The sequence below is a fragment of the Apium graveolens genome, chromosome 5, assembly GCF_009905375.1.
Source record: "Apium graveolens cultivar Ventura chromosome 5, ASM990537v1, whole genome shotgun sequence".
Lineage (NCBI taxonomy): Eukaryota > Viridiplantae > Streptophyta > Magnoliopsida > Apiales > Apiaceae > Apium > Apium graveolens.
Window position 1 is genome coordinate 291539090 of NC_133651.1, and position 8509 is coordinate 291547598.

Consider the following 8509-nt stretch of genomic DNA (forward strand, 5'->3'; position numbering starts at 1 on the left):
ATTAGTGAGTAAATGCTTCAAAATAAATTATTCCAGTTTGGCGAGTTAGTATAAGGTTTAAAGTGTGATTATGTGTTATTTGATTCATATGTGAGTGATTTTGTGGTCAAAATATTTTTTTAATCTATTTTAATGATTTATTGTGTGAAAAAAGGGGTTTAATGGACTTTTAAAATATTTTATTAAATCATCAGTATATGATTGAATCGTGAAACTTATTTTATTACCTCTAAATTACCCTTAGAGACATTTTAAAAATGATAGTTGAATTTATTTTTAATTTGGAATATTTTAAAATGATTTAATGAGCTTTATCTCTATTTTGAGCATTATCTTGCGAAATTCGTATAAAATAAACCGTATGCTCAAAAATTATTTTAAAAATATGGGTAGAAATCTAATTTTGTGTTTTACATTTTAAAAATATACTTCACATCATTTTCAACTATTACAGAATATTTTTATAATTGTTAATTTCGTTTTAAGCATTTAATATAAAAGGAATACAAGATAAAAAAAATAGATTTTAATTGTTAAATTACAAAACTACCCCTATATTCTCTTCACTCAAATCAGCAGCCCTTTTTGCTTTTCATTCCATCGACCTAATATCCATCTCTCTCGGTTCTTTTTTTTTCTCTCGGTATATCATCTCTCATCACCCTCTCTCTTGATTTTTGGTCGATTGGCCAAATTGGGAGTGGATTCTTGCTGCTTTAATTCTCCTAAATATCGATACATACTAGTATGAGCTTATAGTTGTATGTATAGTTTGAATTCCATGAGACCCACTTCGGGTTTGAGATTAATTTTTGAATTCTGAGCTTCGTTCTTGACGAATCATGTTAACGATGCGTGTTTGTATCGTGTTAGGGACGAACCCGTGATAGGAAGCCCGAAAACAGGAACCTCTGGGTCGACCCGCCGCCGGCGATGAGCTCCGGTGAGCCGGCGGGGACGATGATGTGTTCCTGAGTCCGAAATTATAAATATTAATTCGTTTAGATGTTAAATCTGAATTTCATATGTTATGCGAGTGAATTTTCAGATTGTTATTTTTTTTATTGATTATGAGTTTTGGGATCGATTAGGATGTTTGAAGATATTTTGTTCTGTAATTGTGCTTATTGTTGTTTTGATAATATTAAGATATTAAGATTTGATTAATTGGTTTGCATGCTAAGTGTTTGATAATTGGATTAATAGAGACTATGGTGTTAATTAATTGCTAAGAATTGATTAAAGTTGTTAATAAAATTTAAATGCAGAAAATTCAGCATTCGCAAGGAAACTGTCGTGTTTTAGATGGCTGTTTTGAGACGTTTAGAGACCAAATTGATTTATAGTTTAAAAACAAGAATTATAGGTTTATGTTTGAATTATATGTCTGCAAAATTTGGTTACTACCATACTTGTACAAATTGAGATACAATTTATTTAGTGCAAGGTGCGCAGAATTTCTGGACAGGGTTTGTTAGCCATATTGACGACTCTGTTCAGGGGCTCTAAACACCTTTCTTTCGTCTCAAATTTTATGGTAGCTAGGTATGTGAGTCAGCTAAGTCTCCACAAAATTTCAACTAAACCAACCTATTTTCCAAATTACTAAAAATCGTAGAGTGGGGCTGACTTATTAGAAAATAACATCAATTGCATTTGGTATATAATTAGAGGATCATTGTTGGCTCCAAACTATTTGACTTGAACTAAATGGTTTATGTGTGGTGAGTATAATATGATTATGTGTATACATGGACAACGTGGTGAAAATTTAAGCAAATAATATTTCGGATTTATTGGTGTAATTAGATTTTCGGTTGGATTATAAATTGTTAATTAATTTATATTTAACGAAGAATGAAAATTTGATAAGGAATGGATTAAGGATTTAGAAATGGCAGTTATGTTTATGTATGCTTTGTGTTTTAAATAAAGTCATAAGTGCTAAATGTCTGCTAGTTGAACTACTACGTAAGCCAATGTATTTTGCTTTAATATTATACAGTGACTTACTTTTGTATTGTTTTTAGAATGTGTCAAGTGGTCGTAAAGTTTATATAGTAGTATTATACTACTATAATTTAGTATTGTGATAGCAACAATGTGTTTTATGGAAATACATGTTAGTATATGCCTATTTGAGATTGAGTTTTGTTGCTAATTATTAGAGTGTGATTTGAATATGTGTATAGTTACTAGTCTATGTGATATATGTGCAAGGTGTTTTATTTAAGTGTTTACTCAAGTTGAATTGGTGATGCTAAACTATATAACTGTAAGTTCAAATATTATAAATTATTAAGTATACTTAATTGTTTAGGTACCGCAATTCTGGGCGGGTAATTTTCCTTAATTGTTTAGGTGCCGCAAGTCTGGGCGGGTACTTTTCCTACTTGTTTACTTTTATGTTGCTGCAAGTTGAGGTAGCTTTATTTTTGTATGGTTATAAGATTAAATTTTGGAATTGAAAAACAGGTGGATAGTACTAATTACGTATACTTCATGCCAAAATTTTCTAAAATTCCCCTGTATCTAAATCTATTTGACTTATTTAATTTCAATGATTTGAAAGCATGTTATGATTGTTAGTCGTAACACGTATAGGATATGTCCGGGTAAGAACATTGAAATGACTTGTGGGTTGTATTTGTGGTGTGGTTATTCAGGGTATTGTCCATATTACGAATAGGTCATGCCGAATTTTCCGTAGAAATATTATCATAAGTTACGCGTTCTCGTGTTAAATAATATTCTGAGTTGGTAGTAAGTTTTAAACTATAATGTGTGCTACTTGTTATATGCTATATATATATCGCGAAAGGGTAGAAATGAGATAATCGTTTCAGAAGGATACTAAAGTAGTATCTTTTTGCTTATGATAGGATCGGGCATTAAGGGCGTGAGACCAAGCAAAAGAAAAGAAAAAGGGAGAGTTGCATAGTGGTTCAGTAGTTACGGATGGTTCGAGACGGATAGAATCAGACGTTGGGGATCAAGAATGAAGTTGGATAAGATTTCATATCAGAATGCAGTAACTGCATTAGCGACATATCAAAGAATTAAGAATAGGAAATGGTGACGTCTTGAGAAAGCATCATGAGATATTTATGTTATTGCGAGTATGTATGATTGCTAAGGACCAAAAGCAAGTATCCCTATAATCACTTATTGTTCAAGTGATATTTACTTTAAATCTTCTTATGCAAGTATTGTTTTTCCTATTTTCAAGTTCAGAATAGCTAAATATTCTACATATCGCTGAGTTAAATGCTTATTATGCAAATATTCATCTGCTATTATGTTTAGAATAGTCAAGTGATTTTATTTATCCAATTATCAGATTTTTAAATATTTTGGATTTTGAGAAAAACGATTTGGTTGCGAATATTCCTACCCAAGAATTGGGGGAATAAAATTTTTTCGGGTGTCGATTATTATGACCCCATTGCAATAAAAGGTTTTAAGATTGGATCATAATTACGTAAGTGACCGGGACGGACGGTCCAGCGGAGGGCTATTTCTAAGTGCCATATGAAATATTATGACATAACTTTTGCCACAGGCAGGTATATTGCCTTTTTGTTTGAGTACTCGTGTTTTTGGGGTCACGTTTCTATGAATCATGACCTTGTGCTATCACACGGGCTGATCAGCATGTGATAGTACGTCCGTCGGAGGATGATCCTAATCTAAATTATCATATCGTTTTTGATATTCATAGAATAAATGATTTATCAACTGTTTCTGTTTTGGAATAATGGTAAAATGCAGTTTTGATTCAGATTTTGATTTATGCTGACACTTACGTTGTTGTTAAATATCAAAGGTGGTATTAGTATAGATTATTGATGTTGACTTCAGTATGGGATGTTGTGAGCATCAAAGTTCGTATTGATATCTAATTTGATATAACAGCAAAATAAGTATTAATTTCCAGAGTTCGGTTTTGAGTAAAGTTTACGATTCAATCCATAATCACTGCTTCTTATTATTGTGGTTTACAATATTTTCATAAACAATGTTTTACGAGTTTCATTCTCGTCAAGTTTTAAAGTATTGCTGAAGCCTTTCGCTTGAAAATATCAAAAAGAGTTTTATGATTCAGCAATTATGATTTTAAATGTTCTGCTCTAATGCAGATGTCGGTTTCATATCAAAACGACCCTATATCTACTATATTGATCTTGCTGAGCATTTCTTTCGCTCATACTTGCCTGTTTTTAAATTTAACCTCCAGTGAGGATTAGCTTGCGCTGTTTAGCTGCGTAATTCAAGAAAGCAAAGAAGAAGCTTTTGGAAGGTGGTTGGTCCAGGGTTTGTGAACTAGTATAAGTTTTATTGTGTAAAGTTATTTATATTATATTATATTATAGTTGTATATTTTATTTGGGCCTAGTATACTTCATTTCAAAATTATACTAGTGGGTTTAGTTTTGAGTTGGAATTTATTGAAAAGGTGGAATTTGGATATCTTGTTTCTAGAACTGTAACCTTAAAAGATCTTGGATTAGTTTGGGGTCATAGATGATAAATATCTTCCGCTGGCAGTTATTTATTGATTAAACAGGTTAATTTGGATTAAGGTTTCATAGTGACGACCAAATTTTCTGTCCCCGGATTTGGGGGCGTTATAGCTTTGATGGACTACTCTCAACCGAAGATCAATGATATTCAGTCTAGCATTGTTTGACCAGCCATCTCGGCTAATAAATTTGAGATCAAGTCGAGCACGATTCAGATGATACATAACTCAGTTCAGTTTGGGGGTTCTCCGATAGAAGACCCCAACATGCACATCAGAGATTTCATCGAGATCTGTGACACTTTCAAGTTCAATGGAGTTTCTGAAGATGCTATTAAGTTGAGGCTTTTCCCATTCTCTCTACGGGATAAAACTAAGTGCTAGTTACATTTTCTACCACCAGGGTCTATCACCAAATGGGAGGATCTTGCTCAGAAGTTCTTAACTAAATTCTTTCCTATGGCGAAGACTGCTGCAATCAGAAACACACTTACTCAATTTGCTCAGCAATCTAGAGAATCTTTATGTGAGGCTTGGGATCGTTATAAGGAGGTGCTTAGGAAGTGTCCTCACCATGGGATACTTTACTAGATGATCATTAACTATTTCTATAATGGTTTAGGTGCTACTTCTAGACCCAGGCTTGATGCAGCATCAGGAGGAGCCTTGTGGGCTAAAAGCTACGATGAAGCTTATGAATTGATTGAACTGATGGCTGCTAATGATTACCAGAATCCTACTCAGAGACTATCTCAGAGCAAGGTAGCAGGAATTCTGGGGTTAAATACAGCTACTGCTATAGCTGCTCAGCTTAAGGTTTTGACGATGAAGGTGGATTCTTTGGCTAATTATGGAGGTAATCAGACCACTAGTTTCTATGAACTTTGTGTTGGTGCCCATGAGAATGATCAGTGTGCCATTTCTAGTGAATCAGCTCAGTTCGTGAGCAACTTTCAGATATCGCAGCAACCTGTGCCAGCCACTTATCAACCTAACAACCGCAATCATCCTAACTTTAGCTGGAGCAACACTCAGAATGCGGTTTAACAGCCTTATCAGCAGTATCCAGCAAAGCAGTACAACCCTCCTAGTTTTCAGCAACCGCAATATGCACCAAGGCAGCAACTCCAACTATAATAGTCTAATGAAAAATCTGAATTGGAGGAGTTGAGGCTCATGTGCAAGAGCCAAGCAGTTTCTATCAAGACCTTGGAAAATCAAATTGGGCAAATTGCCAATGCCTTGCTAAATTGTCAACCTGGTACACTCCCTAGTGACACTGAAGTACCAGAAAAGAGAGAGGCTAAGGAGCAGGTAAAGGCAATTACATTGAGGTCTGGGAAGGTTGCAAACCCCGAACACCCTCAAGTTTCGGATGAAGAAGCTGTAGTTGAGGAAGAATTGCAGAAGGAAGCTGAAGTGGAACCAAGAAAGACTACTATTGAACACACTCCTCCTGGGGGTAATACAGGGGAGAAACATATATATCCTCCACCTCCCTTTCCTAAGAGGATGCCGAAGAAAAAGCTGGATAAGCAGTTTGAGAAGTTTCCGGAGGTGTTCAAGAAACTTCATATCAACATACCTTTCACTGAAGCTCTTGAACAAATGACTAGTTATGCGAAGTTTATGAAAGATATACTTTCTCGGAAAGTGAAGCTTGATGACTTAAAGATAGTTGCTCTTACGGAGGAATGCAGTGCTGTGCTGCAACAGAAGTTGCCTCCGAATCTTAAGGATCCTGGAAGCTTCACTATTCCTTGCACTATTGGAAAAGTGTCATTTGACAAATGCTTATGTGATTTGAGAGCTAGCATCATTCTGATGCCTTTGTCAATCTTCAAGAAGTTGGACTTACCTGATCCAAAGCCGACTTATATGACCTTGCAGTTGGCCGATCGTTCTATTACATATCCACGAGGCATTGTGGAGGATGTCTGGGTCAAGGTAGATAAACTCATCTTTCCTGCTGATTTTGTAATTCTTAATTTCGAGGAAGATAAGAAGATTCCCATAATCTTTGGAAGACCTTTCTTGGCTACTGTCTGAACCTGGATAGATGTACAGAAGGGTGAGCTCACCATGTGAGTGCTAGATCAGGATCTAACTTTTAATGTGTTCAATGCCATGAAATTCCCTACGGAAAATGAGAAGTTCTTAAAGGTGGAATTGGTCGATTCTGTGGTTACTTCAGAACTTGATCAATTGCTAAGGTCTGATGCCTTTGAAAATGCATTGTTGGGAAATTCCGATAGTGAAGATGATGAAGGTGATGAGCAGTTGCAATATTGAATGCTTCACCATGGAAGAGGAAGATGGATATGCCTTTTGAATCTCTTGGAATAGAGGAGCTGAACAAATCTCTAAAGCGCCTCAAGCCATCTATTGAAGAAGCTCCTACACTTGAGCTTAAACCATTTCCTGAACACTTAAGCTACATTTTTTTAGGTGATGCATCTACTTTGCCTGTTATTATTGCATCTGACCTTTCTGGTAGTGATGAGGAAAAACTCTTAAGAATTCTAAGAGAGTTCAAATAGGCAACTGGATGGACGATAGCAGATATTAAGGGAATCAGCCATTCTTATTGCATGCATAAAATTCTGCTAGAGGAAGGTAGCAAAACTAATGTTGAGCAACCAATAAGGCTCAATCCGATCATGAAAGAAGTTATGAAGAAGGAAATTCTCAAGTGGCTAGATGCAGGAATCATCTATCCCATTTCTGACAGTTCTTGGGTGAGTCCAGTTCAGTGTGTGTCGAAGAAAGGAGGTATTACGGTTGTAGCTAATGAGAAGAATGAGCTCATTCCTACTCGAACGGTCACGGGGTGGAGAGTTTGCATGGACTACAGGAAGTTGAATAAGGCCACGAGAAAGGATCACTTCCCTCTACCGTTTATTGATCAGGTGATTGACAGGTTGGATGGGCATGAGTACTACTATCTTCTGGATGGCTATTCGGGATATAATCAGATTTGTATCGCTCTAGAAGATTAGGAAAAGACTATTTTCACTTGTCTATTTGGTACTTTTTCCTTTAGAAGAGTTTCTTTTAGGTTGTGTGGAGCACCGACCACGTTTCAGAGATGCATGATGGTTATTTTCTCTGAAATGATTGGTCGGAATGTGGAGGTGTTCATGGACGACTTCTTTGTGTTTGGCGATTCATTTGATGAGTGCTTGCAGAATCTTGGCGACGTTCTTAAAAGGTGTGTTGAGACTAATCTGGCTCTCAACTGGGATAAAAGTCACTTTATGGTGTGACAGGGCATTATTCTTGGTCACAAGGTCTCTAGTAAGGGTCTTGAGGTGGACAAAGCCAAGGTGGGGGTCATTGAAAATCTTCCTCCACCAATTTCTGTTAAGGGAGTTCGCAGCTTTCTTGGTCATGCGGGTTTATATAGGCGGTTCATCAAGGACTTTTCAAAAATCTCTAAACCTTTATGCAATCTTCTGGAGAAGGATGTCCCGTTCAAGTTTGATGACGAGTGCCTAGCTGCTTTTGAGTTCTTGAAGAAGAGTTTGATTACGCTACACCTGATTGGAATGAACCTTTTGAGATGATGTGCAATGCAAGTGACTATGCAGTTAGAGCAGTTCTTTGGCAGAGAAAGAACAACATATTTCATGTGGTCTACTATGCTAGTAAGACCCTCAATGGTGCTCAACTAAATTATTATACTACTGAGAAAGAACTTTTGGCTATTGTCTACGGTTGTGAGAAGTTTTGATCTTATTTGTTTGGGACGAAGGTGACAGTTTTCACTGATCACGCTGCAATTTGATATCTCGTCTCGAAGAAGGACTCGAAGGCTAGATTGATTAGATGGGTTATTTTGCTTCAGGAATTTGAATTAGAGATCAAGGACAGAAAAGGTACTGAGAATCAAGTCGCTGATCATCTCTCTCGTTTGGAAGATCCAAGTGCAACTTCACAGGATAAGACACTGATAAATGAGTCTTTTCCCAATGAGCAGTCTTTTGA

At 36.1% G+C, this 8509-nt stretch overlaps 1 long non-coding RNA gene and 1 other non-coding gene across 2 annotated transcripts; one reads left to right on the plus strand and one right to left on the minus strand.

Annotated features, from left to right (window-relative positions):
• Positions 1–613: 613 nt before the first annotated feature.
• Positions 614–3221, plus strand: LOC141723353 (uncharacterized). The gene is made up of 2 exons (XR_012576249.1): positions 614–643; positions 2883–3221. It is a non-coding gene; the product is annotated as an uncharacterized LOC141723353 (long non-coding RNA).
• Positions 3222–4996: 1775 nt separating this feature from the next.
• Positions 4997–5103, minus strand: LOC141663466 (small nucleolar RNA R71). The gene has a single exon (XR_012551535.1). It is a non-coding gene; the product is annotated as a small nucleolar RNA R71 (small nucleolar RNA).
• Between the last annotated feature and the right edge of the window lie 3406 nt (positions 5104–8509).